Source organism: Gossypium hirsutum, chromosome D02 (assembly GCF_007990345.1).
Source record: "Gossypium hirsutum isolate 1008001.06 chromosome D02, Gossypium_hirsutum_v2.1, whole genome shotgun sequence".
NCBI classification, from domain to species: Eukaryota; Viridiplantae; Streptophyta; class Magnoliopsida; order Malvales; family Malvaceae; genus Gossypium; species Gossypium hirsutum.
In genome coordinates, this window is record NC_053438.1 from 26,534,449 (window position 1) to 26,554,937 (window position 20,489).

Genomic DNA, 20,489 nt, shown 5'->3' on the forward strand with positions numbered 1-20,489 from the left:
AGAAGCTAGTGAATGCACCTATTGTCCCTGCACCCGATTGGTCTCAACCTTTTGAAGTTATGTGTAATGCAAGAGACTTTGCTTTAGGTTCAGTGCTAGGACAACGACAAGGAAAAATATTTCACGCCATCTATTATGCTAGCAAAACTCTTACAGAGGCTCATCTCAATTATACCACCACAGAAAAGAATTGCTTGCTGTAGTCTTTGCTTTCGACAAGTTTTGTTTCTATGTTATCGGCGCAAAGGTTAATGTATTCAATGATCATTTGGCGTTGAGATATCTTTTTGCAAGAAAGGATGCCAAACCAAGATTGATAAGTTAGATATTACTGTCGTAAGAATTTGACATCGAGATAAAAGACCGTAAGGGTTTAGAAAATCAAGTTGCCGACCATCTATCTCAATTGGAAGTTGGTAGTGACGACAGAAACATACTTCAAATTTTCAACGCATTCCCAAACGGAAACATATTCAAATTTTGTTAATTATCTAGTGTGTGGGAAACTCCCATTAGGTGTCACAGGCCATAAAAAAGAAAGATTTCTTTATGACATAATGAAGTATCATTGGAACGGGCTGTATTTTTTCAAGGTATGTAATGACAACATTATTCGACGTTGTGTTCCGAAAGAGGAGATGCTTTCAATCCTGAAGCATTGTCATGATGCTCCTTGTGGAGTCATTTCGGTGGTATGAGAACTGCTGCTAAATTTCTCCAATTAGGATTCTACTGGCCGACATTATTCAAAGACGCCCACAATTTTGTGAATCAATGTGATAAGTGTCAACGCATCAGTTCTATATCCCGAAGTAATGAAATATTACAGCAGCTAATTATGGAGGTTGAATTATTCGATGTTTGGGGTATGGATTTTATAGGACCATTTTTAAGTTCAGTTGGAAATCTGTATTAGTAGTTGTTGACTACGTCTCGAAATGGGGTGGAAGCCGTTGCAGTCCCAAAGGATGATGCAAAGACAGTGCTAATTTTTTTTACAAACATATACTCACCTGATTTGGCACACCAAAGGCATTGATTAGTGACCATGATACACACTTTCATTGCAACCAAGTGGCAACTACACTGAAGAGATATGGAGTTAATCATAGAATGGCTACTACTTATCACCCGCAAACAAATGGACAAGCCAAAGTATCAAATCGAAAAATTAAGAACATCCTTGAGAAGGTTGTAAACCTTTCGAGGAAAGATTGGTCTTTATTATCCAATTACACCTAGGTTTTATTATTCTATTCTCAACTCAAATGCACCTAAGTAAATTGCGTTCATGTTGGTCTGGAACTTTTGAAGTTGTCGCTGTATTTCCTTATGGTGAGTCACAATCTGAGATTTACGTGATGGACACTAGTTCAAAGTAAATGGATAAAGGCTAAAGCAATATTTTGGCAACAATGATCGAAAGCAGGCAGAGGCCATTAACTAGGTCAAAAAGTTTTAATTTTTACTCATTGATTTTATTTTATTTATGTTTTGTTAAATTTTGTTTTCCTTTTTTTTGCAGAATAATTAGGTACCATTTTCGATGCATTGAAGTCTTACTGTCAGTACATTCCATACGTTTGAACTACCATTTACAGCTCTTCAGTATTCAAAGAAGGTTAGATTCCATCGTTGGATCAAAACTCACACAGTTGTTTGATCCTTATAAGCGGGTACAATTTCTATTGGACACAACTCTTCCTGCCAATCCTATATCTCTCCATAAAACAACATGCCCTTCCATCTTCCTCTTTCTCTCACTATAAATTCTCCCTTATTGTGCCGATTGTAACACATTCAAGCAACCATTTTTATTTCTTTCATCTTCTAAAAATCCTATCTTTTTACCTTTAAACCATTTTTCCTCAAAAAAAGATGGCAAAAACAAGAGTCTCGATCAAGAAAGCCACCAAATCTACTAGGGAGCATGCATCCTCTGCTACCACATTCCATGAATCGAAATCCCCCAGGCTAGTGCAGACAAAGGAGCCAGTAGTCTTTTTGAATAAAGCGGCAAATGAATGATTTTACAACAGCATATTGAAGCACAACTTTCTTCCCGAGCAGGGAATTTCTCTTTCGCCACAGCAAGATTTGGGTAAACAAGTCTCCAAAACCACTTCAAAGTGGGAAACTTTTTGCAACCACCCTGGAAGCTACTCGCCTTCACTGGTACGTGAGTTCTATGCCAATCTCTATGACCATGAGTTAGAATTTGTTTTTTTTCGAGAAGGTTGGATACCATGGGACGCTGTAAACATCAACGAGCTGTACAACACGAAGGTTGATGTCGACGAACACTCCGAGTTCATGGATGACATCACAGATGTAAAACGAGACCTGTTGGTGAGAGTCTTATGTGTCGAGGGAGCAGTTTGGGCAGGTTCTCAACAAAAAAACTATACGATGTACCGTCACTTCCTGACGCTGCAAGGAAAAATTTGGTTCCACTTTGTCAACTGTAGACTAAAGCCCTCCATTCATAGAACCACAGTCATCCTAGACAGAATGTGTTTGATACATTCTATCGTCAAGGGCCAAAAAATTGATGTGGGTGCAATACTTGACCAAGAAATAGCTGACTGCGCCGCAAGGCAGACTGGGATCTTAGTCTTCTTATCACTGGTAATGTTATTATGTCAGTAAAGAGGAATCATGCCCCATGCTGGTGAGGAAATCTAGGAAAATGGCCCAATCAATGAAGCCTCTGTAGAAAGAATGACTCGAGGCAAGGACACGCTGATACTGAAGGAGTCGGAGGCCAGCAAGATAAGAATGGGCAAAGCCAAAGCCGACAGCAAAAGAACCAACGTAAATGCAGAGACATCTTTATGGCGCAAATTGAAGAATATCTAAAAATGGTAAATTCCATCAACAACAGGAAAATCAAGCTTGTTTGTACAATAGAAGATATAGAGAGATCCCATAATTTGTTTTACGCTTATACCAGAGCCTGGAACAGTTCTATTATAGCCACATTAGGCAAACTGAACCCTTCCCCACTACTAGAATTCCCTGTGTTTCCATCAATAATTTACAATTATGACCTCTCTTCCTCGGATGACGACTTAGAAGACCGAGATAGACCGGTGGCATCCTCACCCATTGTGCAGGTCTCTGATAATGAGAAAGAAGAGGAATCCAGGGACATAAAAGAATGCTTGCGAAAAATTGATAGCTTGTTTGAGGATGGTATTTTTGTTGATCAAGAAGACATCGCTGTTGATAAGGAAATTGATGCTGCAGAAGCAAGAGTTGTTGTAGATGAGGAAGTTGTTGCTGAAGAATAGGAAATTACTAAAAATGAGAAAGAAAAATAAGAAGAAAATTTTGTTGAGAAGGTTGTCATCGCACCCGAGTCCGTGGGTGCAAATATTGATAATTTGGAGCAAACTAGAGTGAGATCGACGGAAGTTGCTAAAGTCACCAGTAAGGAGCAATGTAATTCATGGGCAATAGTGGTTTACACTGGACCACTCCAAGTGGCCTCTCCTACATAAACAACAGCCGGTGATTTCGGGGCTGAGTCAAGAACTAAGGAGCAATCCGACGACTACACAAATCCCAAAGAAAAGAAAAGGAAGTGCTCATGCATTGCATGTAGCTGTAGTTATAGTATTCATGTATTGCATGTAGCTGTAGGTTTTATTTTGATAAGTATACATTGTCATTGCATTTTCATTGTCATTATATTTAAGTGTTAGTGCATTGGGGACAATACAAACTTTATGTTTGGGGGAATGCACATGGGGCTTGGAAATGCACCCATATTTTAAAATTTTTATTTTTGAAAATGAAGCATGCAAGGTTTAATTATAGTTAATGAAAATTGTTCAAATTTTTTTGGTACATTCGATGTTTAATTCTTGAATAATGTAAATTAACAATGAATGAGCTAGATAAATTTGATAGAAGATTGTAGCTTCAATTCTTTGATGAATGGATTAGGTTGCATTAGTAATGTATGGCTACTATCATTCTTTAAATCTTAAATGAACCTGCTTTGTACAGCTGCTTATATGTATATATAGTTACAAAGTAGAGACACTCCAAAGTGGGTGTAGTATGGAATGTTAAGAAAGGAACACTAAAATACAAGCGTTAGAAAAATCAATTTGGCCAAAGGCATGAGTGTGTGTCGGCGCAATTACGTACTCCCTAGGGGTTTGTTGCACCCCATCGTTACTTCTCAGGAACAAGGGTACAGTAATGCAACGATATTCCTTATTTCAAAAAAGAATGTATATGTATACTTAATATTATATAGTAAATGTTGTAATGGTAGATAGAGCTTACGGTTTGAAGTATGATGCTAGCATTGATGAAGTTGCAACCTTATTCATTCATGCTTATGAATTATCGACGCAATATTTTTTCATCTGAATGTGATTCATCCATTAGGAATTTAGAGGGTTCAAGTTGCTAGAATGATCATTTACCCTAGTAAATTTTTTTTATAGCCTTGCTAGTTTCTATTTTATTTGAGAACAAGTAAAATCTCAAGTTTGGGGGTGTGATAGCACTAGAAAGAACATAGGTTTCCCTCCTACTTATTGATTAAATTATTCCCATTTAGTTATCCTTAGCATACATTTTAGCATTTTCTGTTTAGAAAATTACATTTTATAACTCAGTGAATCCTAGCCTATTTTATCTTTTATTTTGCTCTCTTATTGCATTAATGTCGTTGCATGAGTTAATTCAAAATTGCGTCCAAAATTGTCGCCACATCTGATAGATGTCTGTAATGTCACTGCATGGGTTAATTCCGGATTGTGTTCAGAATTGTCGCCGCACCTGGCAGCTGTCTGGATAAGAACCAAAATTGCGTGAGCTGTCCAATCTGGTATAACTAACCTGTACGAACAAGGACAAAATAATTTTAGGGAAAGCAAACCTGTACTGTGGCGAAGGACATAAAAGATGGACATGAGAAGAAAAATGGGACTCTTTTGGGTATTAGCTCATTATCATGATCTTCCTCATCCGGCCATGGTAGCTTACACCTCTCACAGGTAAGCTAATGTTAAAACCAGATGCAGACTAACTCCTAATGAGAAGACCTAAGTGCACGACAAGAGGGAATAGAGAGATTCAGTCGAGTTGTCTAGGGATAGAATTCTCCATTCGATTCTTTCTTATTTCTTTCTAACTGTTGGTGATTACTCTCTAATTTCTGATTGTATGGAAATATTGATGAATTCTTGGTGAAATGTTATCTTATTTAACCTTACTTTTAAAGTTTAATCTTGGGGTTTGAATATTTTTTAGCACGGAAGTGTTATTGCAGTCAGTGACACTGGAAAGTGCAGTGACAGTTTGAGCCAACAAGCATTACAACGAAAGTTGAGTGAGGATTAGAGGAATTTTGTCCACTTGTTCATAATAGTGCCATACCGCCATCATTGGAAGGTGAGGTCAATATGCATGGATAAGTCTAAGATTAAATAGAGGAGAAATGCTGAGTAAAATACACATTGAATTTTATTGCATCGACAATCACCTATACTTTTATAGCTTGTGAGCATTTAGTATTTTGCTGAAGGTTCATGTTGGAGATCCTAGTTTATCATCATATTTTGTTTTATTATTTTTAAAGTTATTGCATCGACAACTATCCTCACAATTTATCTTGTTATTATCTAGTTATTGCACCAACATTAATAGATAAAAGACTACCATCCTTGTGGGATCGATATCCGAGAAACTCACATCTATCTACTATACTTGCATAGAAAGTGTATGCTTGCACATTATTACTGTGACGTTAAACAACCAATCAATGTCTTATCAATCGGTTTCAAACCAAAAGCTAGATAGTTAGCAAAATCAGCAAACCAAAGGGTATTATGGACAAGATTTACCTTAAAGTATGTGCTTGTCTAGAAATGTCTCATAGATGGGTACAAGAGACGAAGTTCCTTCTTGTGGCTCCAATCTAGATAAGTGATCTACTACTTGGTTTCTACCCCTTTTCGATCTTGAATTTCTAGATCAAACTCTTGGATTAGAAGTACCCATCAAATCAATCTTGGCTTAGCATTTTTCTTGCAAATTAAGTATTTAATTATCGAATGATCCGTATAGGCATTCACTTTGGTACCAACAGGATAAGATCAAAACTTGTCAAAAGAAAAAACAATAGCAAGTAACTCTTTCTCTATTACAGTATAGTTCAATTGAGCTCCCTTCATAGTCTAACTTGCATAGTAGATGGGGTAAAAAACTTTGTTCCTTCGCTAGCCCATCACGGCTCCTACCGCAAAGTCACTTGCATCACACATTAACTCAAATGCCAAATCTCAATGTGGTGTGATGGTAATTGGTACGGAAACTAATTGATTCTTCAAATTATTAAACGCTTTCGAATATTCTTCATCAAAGTTGAAACATTGAAAAATCATCCATAAAAAATTCCAAGTACTTCTCAACCATGTCAATGAAAATAACCATCATACATATTTGAAATGTAGCAGGTGCATTATATAAACCAAATGGCATGTGTCTAAATGCAAATGTACCGTATAGGCATGTCAATGTTGTTTTGTGTTTATTCTCCAATGCTATTGTGATCTGATTGCACCTTGAGTAGCCATCTAGAAAGCAGTAATAGTCTCGCCCCGCGAGTCTATCCAAGATTTGATCCAAAACAATAAAGGAAAGTGTATATTTCCTAGTCGCCTTGTTCAACTTGAGGTAACCTATGCAAATTCTCCATCCTGTAACTGTTCTGGTTGGTATTAACTCATTCTTTTCATTCTTTATGGCCATAATACCTCTTTTCTTTGGCATGTACTGGATCAGACTTACCCATGAATTTTCTAAGATAGGGTAAATTATACCTGCATCCAACCATTTAATGATTTCTTTCTTTACCACGTCCTTCATAATGGGGTTTAGTCTTCGTTTTCCATCAATTATCCCTTTCTCGCCATCTTCTAGGATAATTTTGTTCATGCACACAGATGGACTAATACCACGGATATCGGCTATTGATAACTCTTGAAAAGAGTTATATTTTAGGCCTCTAAACTGAAGTATTTGCTTGTAATTAGGAAAATATGTTTGCATTTTAGACTTATTACTAGAACATTACATACTACAGCTTGGATTGTGTTTTAACTGTAAATTTATGTTACTTTTAATTGCTAGAAAGAGGTTTGGTAGTCTTTGGTAGTAAGTGCAGGTAATATTGAAAGAGGCAAGAAGAAGTAAAATAGAATAAAGGAGGTGAAACATTGCCCCAAAAAACGGTGGGTTAGATTGCCAATAGAAATGTCATGGTAATTCAAGAAAGATGACGCAACACTCAATCCACATCCCTCTCAGCCAGTTGTACGAGTACCAGATAAATCACCCTAAAAAAAAGGAGCAAAATATGCGTGCTGAGAGGGACATAGCTACCCTATAAAAGGAGGAGAGAGAAGAGAGGAAACACACATGGATTCTGAAGAGCAAAGAAAAGAAAGATAGCTGTTACTCTTTTTGTAACAGAATCTTGTAGAGTAATTACGTGAAAAATTTAGAGAAGAAGAAGAGGGTAGTAGTTAGAAAGAGGAGATCATAGATGCAAAGAAGGGGAAGAGAAATCTTCCCTAGGTTTTACGTAAAATCTTGAGAAGAAGCTGCAGTGCAGTGAGAACTTCCTGCAGTACTACCTGTGATATTTTTTTTCTTGGTTTTAATTTTTGTGATTCATAAAATTTGAAGAATGTTGATGAATGATTTAATTTTGGATTTCATTGCCCAACCCATGAGCTAATTATCTTTGGGTTGGAATTATTTGGGTGAATATTGAATTATCTATAATGCCCATGATATGATTTTGATTAAAATCACTGTTCCATTTGATTAATGTTATTTTTAATGCCTGCATGCAGGCTCTAGACATAGTTGACTACATGACATGTTCTTAGTTGGGTTTGAATCTGAAATGATTAAATACATCGTATTATTAATTGATTGATAAAGGTAAGTACTCGAAAGAATAGTCGTAGCATTCTAGACATAGAAGTTGTGATCTATACAGGTGAAGAACATTAGTGTGGTTATCATTTCTGAGTCTTGTAGACATACACAGACTCAAAATAATAACAAAAGTCTAACTCTCAATGTAACACCCCTTACCCAAGACTGTTTCCAGAGTCGAGCATGAGGCATTACTTGACTTAACTTAAAATTTCAGGGCATAAAAATTTACTTTTAAAAGTTATTTCACTGTTCATAATAAGGCTGTCCACCTGCGCAGCAGTCACTAAATCAATTATAACTTGAGCTACAAAACTAAAAATTTAGATCCGTAAATTTTCCCTCAAAATAAACTCATATATATTTTTACCATAAATTTTTTAGAATTTTTGGTTTAGCCAATTAGTACAATTTATTAGTTAAAGTCTGCCCTGTTTCACTGATCGACTGTCCTGCTCTCTAGTCACTAAAATTCAATTATCTCATTTTACAGACTTTATATGGTGTTCTCACTTGTTTCTATAGAAAATAGACTCAATAAGGAATCTAGAAATATAAATTACAACTCTTAAATATTTTTTACAATTTTTAATGATTTTCCAAAGTCAAAACAGGTGATTCCAAAAACCACTTTGACCTTGTCTAACTGAAATGAAAATATCTCAGAATACATAATTCTTTTGTCTACACCATTATTTTTCTATGAAAATAGACTCAATAATATTTAATTCTATATCTCATCCACCCTCTAATTAATTTTCTACTATCCTTGGTGATTTTTCAAATTCACGTCACTACTGCTATCTCAAAACTAATTCACTACCCATTTTTACTTTTTCATGATTTCTATGCATAATTTATCACCTAGACATTTATAACAACAAACACCTTCATACTTAGCCATTTTAATAACTAATTTACATATCATCTTTTGGTCATATATTAAGAATATACAATCGAAATGACCAAGTCCCTATACATGCCATAGTTCAAAACATTTATCGTCTTAAAATACCGAGTTGTGGTGGTTGATAGTGTGAACGCTCTCCGACGTCTTCAAGATCCCGACTAGGCTTGATAATACTATATGAAAGAAAAAGAAATAAAAGAAATAAGCATAAAGCTTAGTAAGTTTACAAGTAAATAAATAACAACATTTATCATAAACAATTATATTCATAAATTTTTATTAAGCATTAATATCTTTACTTTTTTCTTTACTTACTCTCTTACTCGTTTACTTTCTTGCTTGCTTAACTTACTCCTTCGTTGCTGAAATTTCTTTTCTCAACTGATAACTAAGATACTCTTAATCTTGTTAACTCACCTGAACTTGTCTATTAGGCTTTTACCTGAACTTTCATGTAACATCGTCTATTTATTAGCCCGTTGAATCACTTGGAATACTAAGGATACTCGGCCTCCTGTCTGAATATAACATGCCAAAGATATGTCCCAGACATGGTCATACATGGGATGTTTCTTGTACTGCCAATGCCATATCCCAAATATGGTCTTACATGAGAGTTCTCATATAGGTGCCCATGCCATGTCCCAGGCATGGTCTTACGGGGGACCTCTCATCTTGGTGCCAACGCCATGTCCCAAACATGGTCTTACATGAGACCTTTCATCTTGGTGCCAATGCCATGTCCCAGACATGGTCTTACATGGGACCTCTCATCTCGGTGTTATCGCCATGTCCTAGACATGGTATTACATGGGACCTCTCATCTCGGTGCCAATTCCATGTCCCATACATGGTCTTACATGGGATCTCTTTACCCAAATGTCATGACATTTGTATCCAATACATTCATCATGTTTCAACGGGGCCTTTTAACATTGATTCTCTGTCATCTCATACTTGAGTTAACATTAGATATTTTCATGAAATAAATACATAATTGCTAAAAATAACAGAATTAATAATAATTATCAAAATATTGCATTTATTTACCGTAAACTTACCTCGGTACAAAATATGATCAAATCTAGCACTTTAGTCCTTAACCTTTTTCTTTCCCCAGTCTAACTCTGAATTTTGTTCTTCTTGATCTATAATAGAAAATTTAGCTTATTTAATACTCACATTCATCAAAACAGTCCTTAACTCGAACTTTGACAAAAGTACATTTTTGCCCCTAAACTTTTGTATATTTACACTTTTGTCCCAAAGCTCGAAAATTAAACTTCATCCCTTATTATTATGTTTTATGACATGCTGAACATTTTACCTTCTATGGAAACATCAAATTCCCACTCTAACACTTACTTAGGAACATTAGGTATTTTTACCGATTATGTCGTTTTACTCGTTTTCACTTAAAATCACTTAGCAAAAGTTGATTAACATAATTTAAAGCTTCATATTACACCATAAAACATCAAAATAAACACATTTCACCTATGGGTATTTTTCCAAATATGAACCCTAGGTTAAATTATTGCTAGAATAAGTTAAATCAAGTTATCGGGACTCTAAAAACATAAAGAACATTAAAAGCGGGGTTAGAACAGACTTACAATCGAGCTTGGAAGCTTGAAAAACCCTAGCCATGGTTTACCCTTGTGAAATTCGGCCATGGGGTTGAAGATGGTCAAAAATTGGCTTTTATTTTTGTTTTTAATTCATTTTAATAACTAAATGACCAAAATGCCCTTAATGAAAAGCTTTGGAAACATGCCTAACAATGTCCATTTTTGTCTACCAACTTAAACAATGGTCTAATTACCATATAAGGACCTCCAGTTTAAAATTTCATAACAATTGGACACGTCTAACATGTAGAATTCAACTTTTGCACTTTTTACAATTTAGTCCTTTTGACTAAATTGAGTGCCCAAACGTCGAAATTTTCGAACGAAATTTTCACGAAATCATTTTATGAAATCGTAGACCATAAAAATATAATAAAATAATTTTTTTTCCTCATCGAATTTGTAGTCCCGAAACCACTGTTCTGACTAGGCCCAAAATCAGGATGTTACACTCAAAAGTAGACTGCAGTGTTAATTCTCTAGGCAGTAGTTTTGTCAAAATTTTGCCATGGCATTATTATGGTATGAAAATATTCCCTAAGTAATTCCAACCTTTATCATTCAGCAACAAAAATACTCTCTACTTATTCTTTGTGAATTGCCACAACATTTAGATTGCTTTATCATTCATTTTTTTAGTTATAATTGATATTATTAGTTCATTTATTAATTCCCTTCATCAATTTATACTCTGTTTATTTTGCACTGTTTCATTACTTAAATCTACATTAATACTTTTCCAATTGTAATCAATTTCCAATTCTTATGGAGACGATACTCACCCATCATTATATTACTTGAATCAACGTGTACACTTGCGCATTTGCATTACATATTTACACGCAATAATTTTTTGCCACCGTTACCGGGGATCAACAACATTGGTGAAAATTGGTTTGTTATTATCTATTTAATTTTAGTTCGTTTGGTTTAATTAGTTGTTTTAATTTTTCTTTTTCAGATATTGCTAGTGCATGCATAGAAATTTTCTTGAGAATACAGAGTAATATTTTGATCCAGAGATTGAGAGAATCTTAAGGTGAAATAGAAAAGAGTTGCGAGAGATGGAAAGAATTAGAAACGATCAGGTTAGAGAAGAGCCATTACATCAGAAAAGAAGGGATGTTGATATTCCTCGAATTGTAGATGACAGAGATAGACCCATCAGAGAACACATAGTGCCAATCTTAGATGATTTAAATCCAGGAATAGTCAGGCCACATATTCCAGCTCAACATTTTGAATTAAAGCTAGTGATGTTTCAAATGCTGCAAACAATGGGACAATTTAGTGGGTTGCCTATTGAAGATCCAGGTTGCACTTACGAATTTTTCTGGAAATTTGCAATTCATTCAAGCAGCAAGGTGTTCCTGAAGATGCCCTACGACTGAATTTATTTCCTTACTCATTGCGAGATCGTGCTAGAAAATGTTTAAATCATTGCCGTCAGGTATAGTGGCATCGTGGAATGAACTCTATCATATGTTTCTGTTAAGATATAATCCTCCTAACATGAATGCAAGGTTTAGGAAAGACATTATATCATTTAGAAAATCAGATGATGAAACATAATATGAAGCATGGGAGTGATTCAATGAGCTGTTAAGAAAATGTCCAATGCATGGTTTCCAGCAGTGGACGCAAATGAAAATGTTTTACAATGGATTGAATGCTCATACAAGAATGGTTTTTGACGCATCTACCAATGGGACTTTAATCGATAAATCATATAACGAGGCTTATCAAATTCTTGAAAGGATAACAAATAATGATTCATAATAACCCACTACCAGAGTTGGAACTGGAAAAAGAGTTGCAGGAGTAATGGAGCTTGATGTAATTAAATCTCTAACAACTCAAGAATCATCTTTAAAAAATATGATTAAAACATTGGAAAGGCCATCTGTAGTGCCGGAAATGAAAGTAGCAGAGTTAGTGTAACAACCCGTTTTTAGTGAAATCAGAATCGTGGTTTTGGGACCACAAATCCAATGTGAGAATATTTATTTTATTATTATTTTAGTGTCTATGAAATATTATCAAGGTCATATAAAGATTTTGTTAAGAAATTTTATTATTTGCATGTTTAATTTGGTAAAAAGGACTAAATCATAAAAGATGCAAAAATTAGAGTTCTATAAGTCAAAGGTACCAAATGCCTATGAAATTAAATGATTAAGGGATTTAAATGGTAATTTTACCATTCATGAAGTTGGTGGACAAATATGGACATAAAATGAAGTGTTTTTAAAGTTAATTAATAAGGTTAAGTTAGTAAATTGATAAATATGTTATGTAAATTAAAAAAAACAAAGATATCATCTCTATTGTTGACTTCTTCAACTGATTATTGAAGAATAGAAAGCCATTGATAGGGTTTTAAAGCTTTGGTTATATCTCCCTTACATGTAAGTGAATTTCGATTCCGTTTCTAATGATTTTTATGTTTTCAGAATTGTTGTAGCTTAATCCATCTAGCCCAAGGACTAATTTGCAAAATTTTTAAAAGGTTAGGGTTTTTCAATGAATGTGTGCATGAGATTTTTTATGTTTGATGGAATAAAATGAATATTTAATTATAAATAAACAACTTTTGTAAAGTGATTTTTGTTGAAAATGTCAATTAAAGACTTATTTGTAAAATGTGTTCAAATACATGGTGAAAATGTGAACTAATAATTTTTATGAGTTGCTATGGGCTTATATAGAATTCAACTAGCTTAGTATGGTGATGAAATTGCAAGAATTTTAATTTACTGGCTTAAGGACTAAATTGTAAAGAAGTTAAAATGTTAGGGGTAAATTTGTAAATTTTCAAAATTATGTATTTTGAATTGAATTGAATGAATATAGAATTAATTGAATTTACTTATTTAGATTAAGTTAAGCCTTGTACAGATCTAGATCAAGGAAAAGATAAAGTCTCGGATTAATGATCCTACTTCGACGTGTTTATAATTGAGGTAAGTTCATATGTTTAAATAACATTTTAATGTATTTGATTTAAATGCTATTATGTTATTCATCATATCATGTCAAGAAAAAGATCCAATGACGTTACGATAACTATCGAGCCCCGTTTGAACCTTAGGAATATATAGGATACAAATGACATGTCATTAGAGTTACCATGTTTCGGGAGCTGGTCCTCAATGTCCTACCGATGGTTGAGTTCTGGAATTTGTTGCAGATACTTGTCAGCTTGTGTGAGCGGCATGGTGTAGCTACATTCTGACCGTCAACTTGTGTCAGTGGCATCGTGTAGCTACATTTTGACTGTCAGCTTTTGTGAGCAGACCAATTTATGGCTCGAGTGAGCATCTATGTAATTGAAAAGGAAGGGAAAGGTTTTGACTATGTATTTTGCACACTTTGTGTGAGCTTTCCGTGTATCCGATATTACTGTAAGTGGTTCAACGGACATGAAAAGGGGAAGAACGGTAAGTGTACTGAAAGCTAAGATAAGAATTCGTGTAAAGGAATGAATTGTTGATGACCAAAGCATGAACACTCATGAATACGAAAAGTATGATTTAAGTAATGATATGCTCATGCTCTATATCTTACCATGTGATGATATTGCTAAGTTATGTGTTTAATCACTAATTTGTGTTGTTGATGATGCTTTGGCTTGTGCCTAGCTATGTTGGATTTATTCAAGTCTGTTTATACAATTATGCATGGAAATGGTAAGCTATGTTCATTATTTACGAACTTACTAAGCATTATATGCTTACGTTGTTCTTCTTTTCTATGTTTTAGAGATTATTGGAAGCTTGATCAGTTTGGAAGCTCTTCAGAGACCTATCACACTATCCAGCGAATATATCAATAGATTTTAAGGTTTTGGTCATGGTTATAATGGCATGTATAGGTGAATTGTGTTTGAAGAGATAGTTGTTATGTTTGGCTTGTAAGTATGGTACTATGGTTGGTGTGCTTTTGCCACTTTGATGCTTTGATGGTTGGTGTTGAAATGGTCAAGTGAATGTATGTTTTGAATGACTAATTTGGTATGTTTGAATGTGATTTGACATGTGGTGATTGTGGTAAGATTGGTATTGAAATAGGCTAGAAATGTATGAGTGATGAATGACTAAATAATTTATATCTTTAACTATGCTTGGTTATGGTGATTGAGGTGCCTTTTGGGCATATTGGTTGTATGGATAAGTGACCTATTGAATTGACTTTATTATGCATGTTTTAGGTATGTTTTAAGGCTAGATTGTATGTTCAAATGGCTTGTAGGTGTGTGCTTGATTTGGGTGAAAAAAATTGCTTGAAATTGGCCTATTTCTTGTCTACATGGCCTAAGACACGAATGTGTGTCCCTTCTAGGTTTCAAAGGGTTTCAAGTCAAACAGTTACACGGCCTAGCACATGGCCTAGTACATGGGCGTGTGAGGCCATTTTGAGAGTTACACGGCTTGGCACACGGGCGTGTGGTCTGGCCGTATGACCCAAGTCAGAGAGTTACATGGGCACGGACACGGTCAGGGACACGACTATGTGTCCCTATTTTGAATGGTACATATCTTGAGACATGGGAGTGTTTCTCAGCCATGTGAGGCACACGGCCGTGTGATCCCTGCAGTGTGAATTTTTCCAACTTATTCCTTAAAGTTTCATATGTTCTCGATTTAGTCCTGAATCATTTCTAAAGTGTTTTTAAGGCCTTGAGGGCCCGAATAAAGGGCGATATGCATGTGTTAGAATGGATTTTGCTATGATTGTGAAATTTTTTGAAATTGATGATTTTAAGTTATGTTTTTACAATAATGCTCTGTAATCCTATTTCGGCGAGGGATACATGTTAGGGTTGTTTCAATTAGCATGTGTTTACTACGGAGAAGATCATGTCATTGATGAATTCTCATCGAACCTAGCCTCAGTTTATTACATGGGGAATTTTAATCGTAACAAAAAGAACCCATACTCCAACACATACAATTTGGGGTGGAAACAACATCCTAATTTTAGTTGGAGTACTCAAGGATGGGAAAATGCCAGTAATGCCATTCGATTTTAACACCCCTAACCTCTATCCGTCACATGAATAGGATTACAGAGCATTACCATAAATACGTAACTCAAACCATTCATTTCCAACATTTCATAATCATTGCAAAATCCAATCAAACATTTTAGCAATACTTTATGGAAAAATATAGAAAAATTCACACTATAGGGGTTACACGGCTGTGTGACTCACATGACTGAAACACATGCCAATGTCTCAGGCCGTGTAACATTAGCTCTCTGACTTGTGTCACACGGTCAAGCCACACACCTGTGTAACTACTTGACTTGCAAACCTTTGAAACCTAAAGGGGACACACAGTTGTGTCGTATGGCCGAGTGTCACACACGCTCGTGTATTAGGCTATGTGGACAAGAAATAGGTCATTTCCAAGCCATTTCTTTCACCCAAATCAAGCTCACACCTACAAGCCATTTGCACATAAAATCGAGCTTCAAAACATACCTAAAACCTGCATAATAAAACCAAATCGAATACCAAAATCCATTCAACCAATAAGTCATATAGGCACCTCAAATGCAAACGTAAAATTTATCTAAACATATACATGTATTTAACACATTTCATTCATCAACACTTAGTTCATTTTGCATTACAAAACTCATCATAATTTGACCTCATCTGTACCATTACAAATAGTTCATATCTACCTCAAAGCATACCTCTACTTGGTCTAATTATAAACATACCAAATGATCATTTCAAACATACCTAAACGTAAGCACATTTAACTTTACCCTTTTAGATTCATGCCAATACAAAATAACTTTACCATTTGGATTATTTCTCACACACATCAAAACCATCAAAATAACACAAATCTAGCCATTTCCAAATGGTACCAACAACCAACATATATTCATACCATATTTAAATCATGAACATCTATTCAAAACCTTTCTAGAGCATAACATAACTTGACCATGTTGAGGTCAAGTCATCACCTCTCATGTTGGCCATTTAAACATGCATTAAAATATTATCAAAATAACACACATCAACAAGGTATCAAAAGTACCAAGTTTACATCAACCAAAATGACATATACATGACAAACTTATCAATTACCATAAACCACAAGTCTACCTATACATGCCATTATAACCTTGATCAAGACATCAAAATCTACCAATATAATCACTGGATAGTGAGATAGATCTCTGATAAAACTAGAAAGAACATATGTTTCCTCCCAACTTATTGATTAATTTGTCCCATTTATTTATCTTTAGCACATATTTTAGCATTTTTAGTTCAGTAAATTGCATTTTATAACTCAGTGGATCTTAGCCTATTTATCCTTAATTTTGTCATGTTTTGGTACTAATGTCGCTACATGAGTATTTTCAGATTGCGCCCAAAATTGTCGCTGCTCCTGACAATTGTCCAGAAAATAACAGAAAAGTGTGAGCTGTCTAGTCTGGTACAACCAACTTTACGTACAGAGGCAACATGATTCTGATGAAAGGACACCTGTGCTATTTGGATAACTATTAATATTGATGTGAAAAGGAGAGAGAAATGGGGTATTATCGTCTTCAACCTATCTTTTAAAGCTTTTCAGGGATGGCAACTTAAACCTCCTACGGGTGAACCGACGTGAAAGGGATGCAGATTAGCTCTTGATGAGGAGCCTTGAGTGTGACACAAGAGAGATTTTAGAGATCAAGTCGAGATTTTCTAGAAATAGTACTTTTCATTTGTTTCTTTTATATTTCTATTCTAAACGATGGTAATTACTTTTTATTTCATGTCTGTATAGAAGTATACATGATTTCCAGTTGAAATGTTATTTTATTCAATCTTGCTTCTACTATTTATTCTTTAGGTTTGAATGTTTTTAGCATGGAAGTGTTATTGCGGTCACTAACACTGGAAAGTGCAGTGACAGTTCAAGCTAACAAGCATGACAATGGAAATTGCTTGATGATTAGAGGAATTTAATCCACTTGTTCTTAATAGTGTTCCATTTCCATCATTGGAAGGTGTGACTAATGTGCATGTTGAAGTCTTAGGTTAAATATAGAATTTAAGCTTGGTAAGATATTCATTGCAATTTAATGCATCGACAATCACCTATCATTTTATACCTTGTGAGCACTTAGTATTCTGTTGAATATTCATGTTGGGGATCCCAGTTTATCGTTATCATATTTTATCTTATTGTTTTCAAGTTATTGTTTCAACAACTACTGTCACAAATTATCTCGTTTCTATCTATTTGTTGCACTGACATTGCTACTGTGATTTTTGGGTTCTTTAATCGGTTAGTAAGTAAAACTTCGCATCTTTATAACAATTGGTTTTGAGATGTTAGGGATGTTAAGATTTAGCAATTAATTAGTGGATTCTATGTTTAGGAGAAGATTGTGAAGTAGAAAATTCACTCCGACGGCCTAATTCGTGTTAGTGGTGGTTTTCTTCGATGGTAAGTTTGTGAGCATTGTTGAATTTTTGGTAGTGGATTTGTAAATTGGTTGCTAAGCAGGGCTAGGGTTACTATTTACTGGTTTTTTTGGTTTCAGGATTGATTATACTGCCAAAACGAACCAGGTGTATACCCCTAATACGAGAAAATAAAGTTCGACGAAAGCCAAAAATTAGGTTTGTCGATGCCACACAGGCATGTGGCCGACCATGTGGCTGGCCATGTGCGAGACACGGTCGTGTGACTAATGAAGGTGTGGCCGTGCGCTTGAAATGACAATGTCATGTGATCTGATACTTTGATAGTCTGATTTGAGTAGGAAACAATTATGTATGCCTGACTGTACTGTTAAGTATGTATTTATCTGTATACGATCATGTTACGCATGTTTATTATGTTATTTTTGCATCTGTACTCTGTATCTGTGTTTGGGATGGCAATTGTATATGTGGATGAAGTGATCTGTACGGTGACCTTTCGCCTATATTCTAGCAGCTTTACTGCATATTATCTGTTATGTGTCACCTCGACACTATATGGTGTGTAAGGATGGGTGAGAGTATTTAACTCCACATGGTGTGATGGGATGGTCGGAGATGATGTGTAGAGGATGGGGGTAGGATTCAATACATCTAATTCTGTTATCTATTTCTATTATGGACTTACGTTCGAATATGTATCTATCTGTATATGAAACTCTGTATATGTTGTATGACTATCTTTGTTGGGTTACACATTGAGTTTACGAAAACTCACATCTATTTGTCTATTTTGTTCAGGCAATCCATAGACATAGGCAGGTCAATGCAATGGAGGCTCAGTGGTGACCACTCGTTGGGAAACTGATTTCCGCATCACCATTAGTTTCAGTATTTTGAACTCTAGATTTATTTGAGAGCTTATAATTTTTAGGACTCTTTGGATTGTACGGTTTAACTGTTGGTTTTGGTTGCATTTAAGTTTTATTAAAATTATGGTAATTGAAAAATAGTGGTTTTAAGTGAATAAATGTTTTGAAAACACGAGCGAATGGTTTTGTTTTAAACAATTTTTGAACTTTCGCTGCGAAATAGTTGATTAACCTTAAAGAACAACATGTAACGGTTTCAGTAACTTATGTAAAAAGGAACATGTTTTATAAAACTAAGACGTTTTATCAAATAACTAAACATTAATTTATTGTAGTATCATTGGTTTCAAAACCCTTTTTTCATAACACTCTCGAATTCGGCCATAACGTCTAGGCGGGGCTTAGGGTGTTACAGGTTCTATATGCTGACATAATGAAATGTTGTAGCAGCCAATTGTGGAGGTTGAATTGTTCGATGTTTGGGATATGGATTTTATGGGACCATTTCCAAGTTGATTTGGGAATCTTTATATATTAGTAGTTATTGACTATGTCTCAAAGTGGGTTGAAGTTATTGCAGTCCCAAAGGATGATGCAAAGAGAATGCTTAAATTTTTTTCACAAGCATATACTCACCCACTTTGGCACACCAAAGGCATTGATTAGTGATCAGGGTACACACTTTCATTGCAACCAAGTGGCAACCACACTGAAGAGATATGGAGTTAATCATAGAATGTCTACTACTTTTCATCCGCAAAATAATGGGCAAGCTGAAGTATCGAATCAACAAATTAAAAACATTCTTGAGGAGTTTGAAAACCCTTCAAGGAAAGATTGGTCTTCCAGACAGGATGACGCTTTATGGGCATTGTGGATAGCATACAAAACTTCATTAGGGATGTCGTCATATCAATTGGTTTTTGGGAAAGCATGTCACTTGCCAGTTGAACTGGAGCATAAAGCAATATGGGCAATTAAGCAAGTGAACATGGACTATGAAGCTACTGGAAAGAAAAGGCTGTTGGATATTACTGAATTGGAGGAGATTAGGTGAAATGCATATGAAAACACTACAATTTACAAGGAAAAGACCAAACAATAGCATGACAAAATTATTTTTCAGCGACAATTTATCGCGGATCAACAAGCTTTATTATCTCGGGTCAATTACGCTCTCGTTGGTTTGGACCTTTCAAAGTTGTCGAAGTATTTCCTCATGGTGTGGTCACAATTATAGATTTACATGATGGACAGTAGTCCAAAGTGAATGACCAACGATTGAAACATTATCTTGGGAATATTGATCAAAAGCAAGCAGAGACCATTAAATTGGTTGAAAAATTTTAATTCTTATGAAATTTATTATGTAATTTTATTTTATTTTTGTTTCTGTTCAAGTTTGTTTTACTTTTGTAGAATAATTAGGTACCATTGTCGACGCACTTGGGTTTTATTGTCAACACAGGTCGTACTATTGTACTATCACGTATGACTCACCATGAATGAAGGGCAGATCAAAATTTTTAGATCCTAGTGTTTGATCAAAATTGACCTAGCCATCTGATTTGTCTGATCATGCGCAATTCCCATTGGACACATTACTGGCGAAGGCTGCAGAGGTAACCAGTGAGAAACACAACAACTCATTGGCG

The 20,489-nt window shown here is 35.1% G+C and overlaps 1 non-coding gene across 1 annotated transcript; it reads right to left on the reverse strand.

Moving 5' to 3' along the window:
- Positions 1–12,033: 12,033 nt before the first annotated feature.
- LOC121215084 (small nucleolar RNA R71) lies at positions 12,034–12,140 on the reverse strand. The gene has a single exon (XR_005910816.1). It is a non-coding gene; the product is annotated as a small nucleolar RNA R71 (small nucleolar RNA).
- Positions 12,141–20,489: the final 8,349 nt, after the last annotated feature.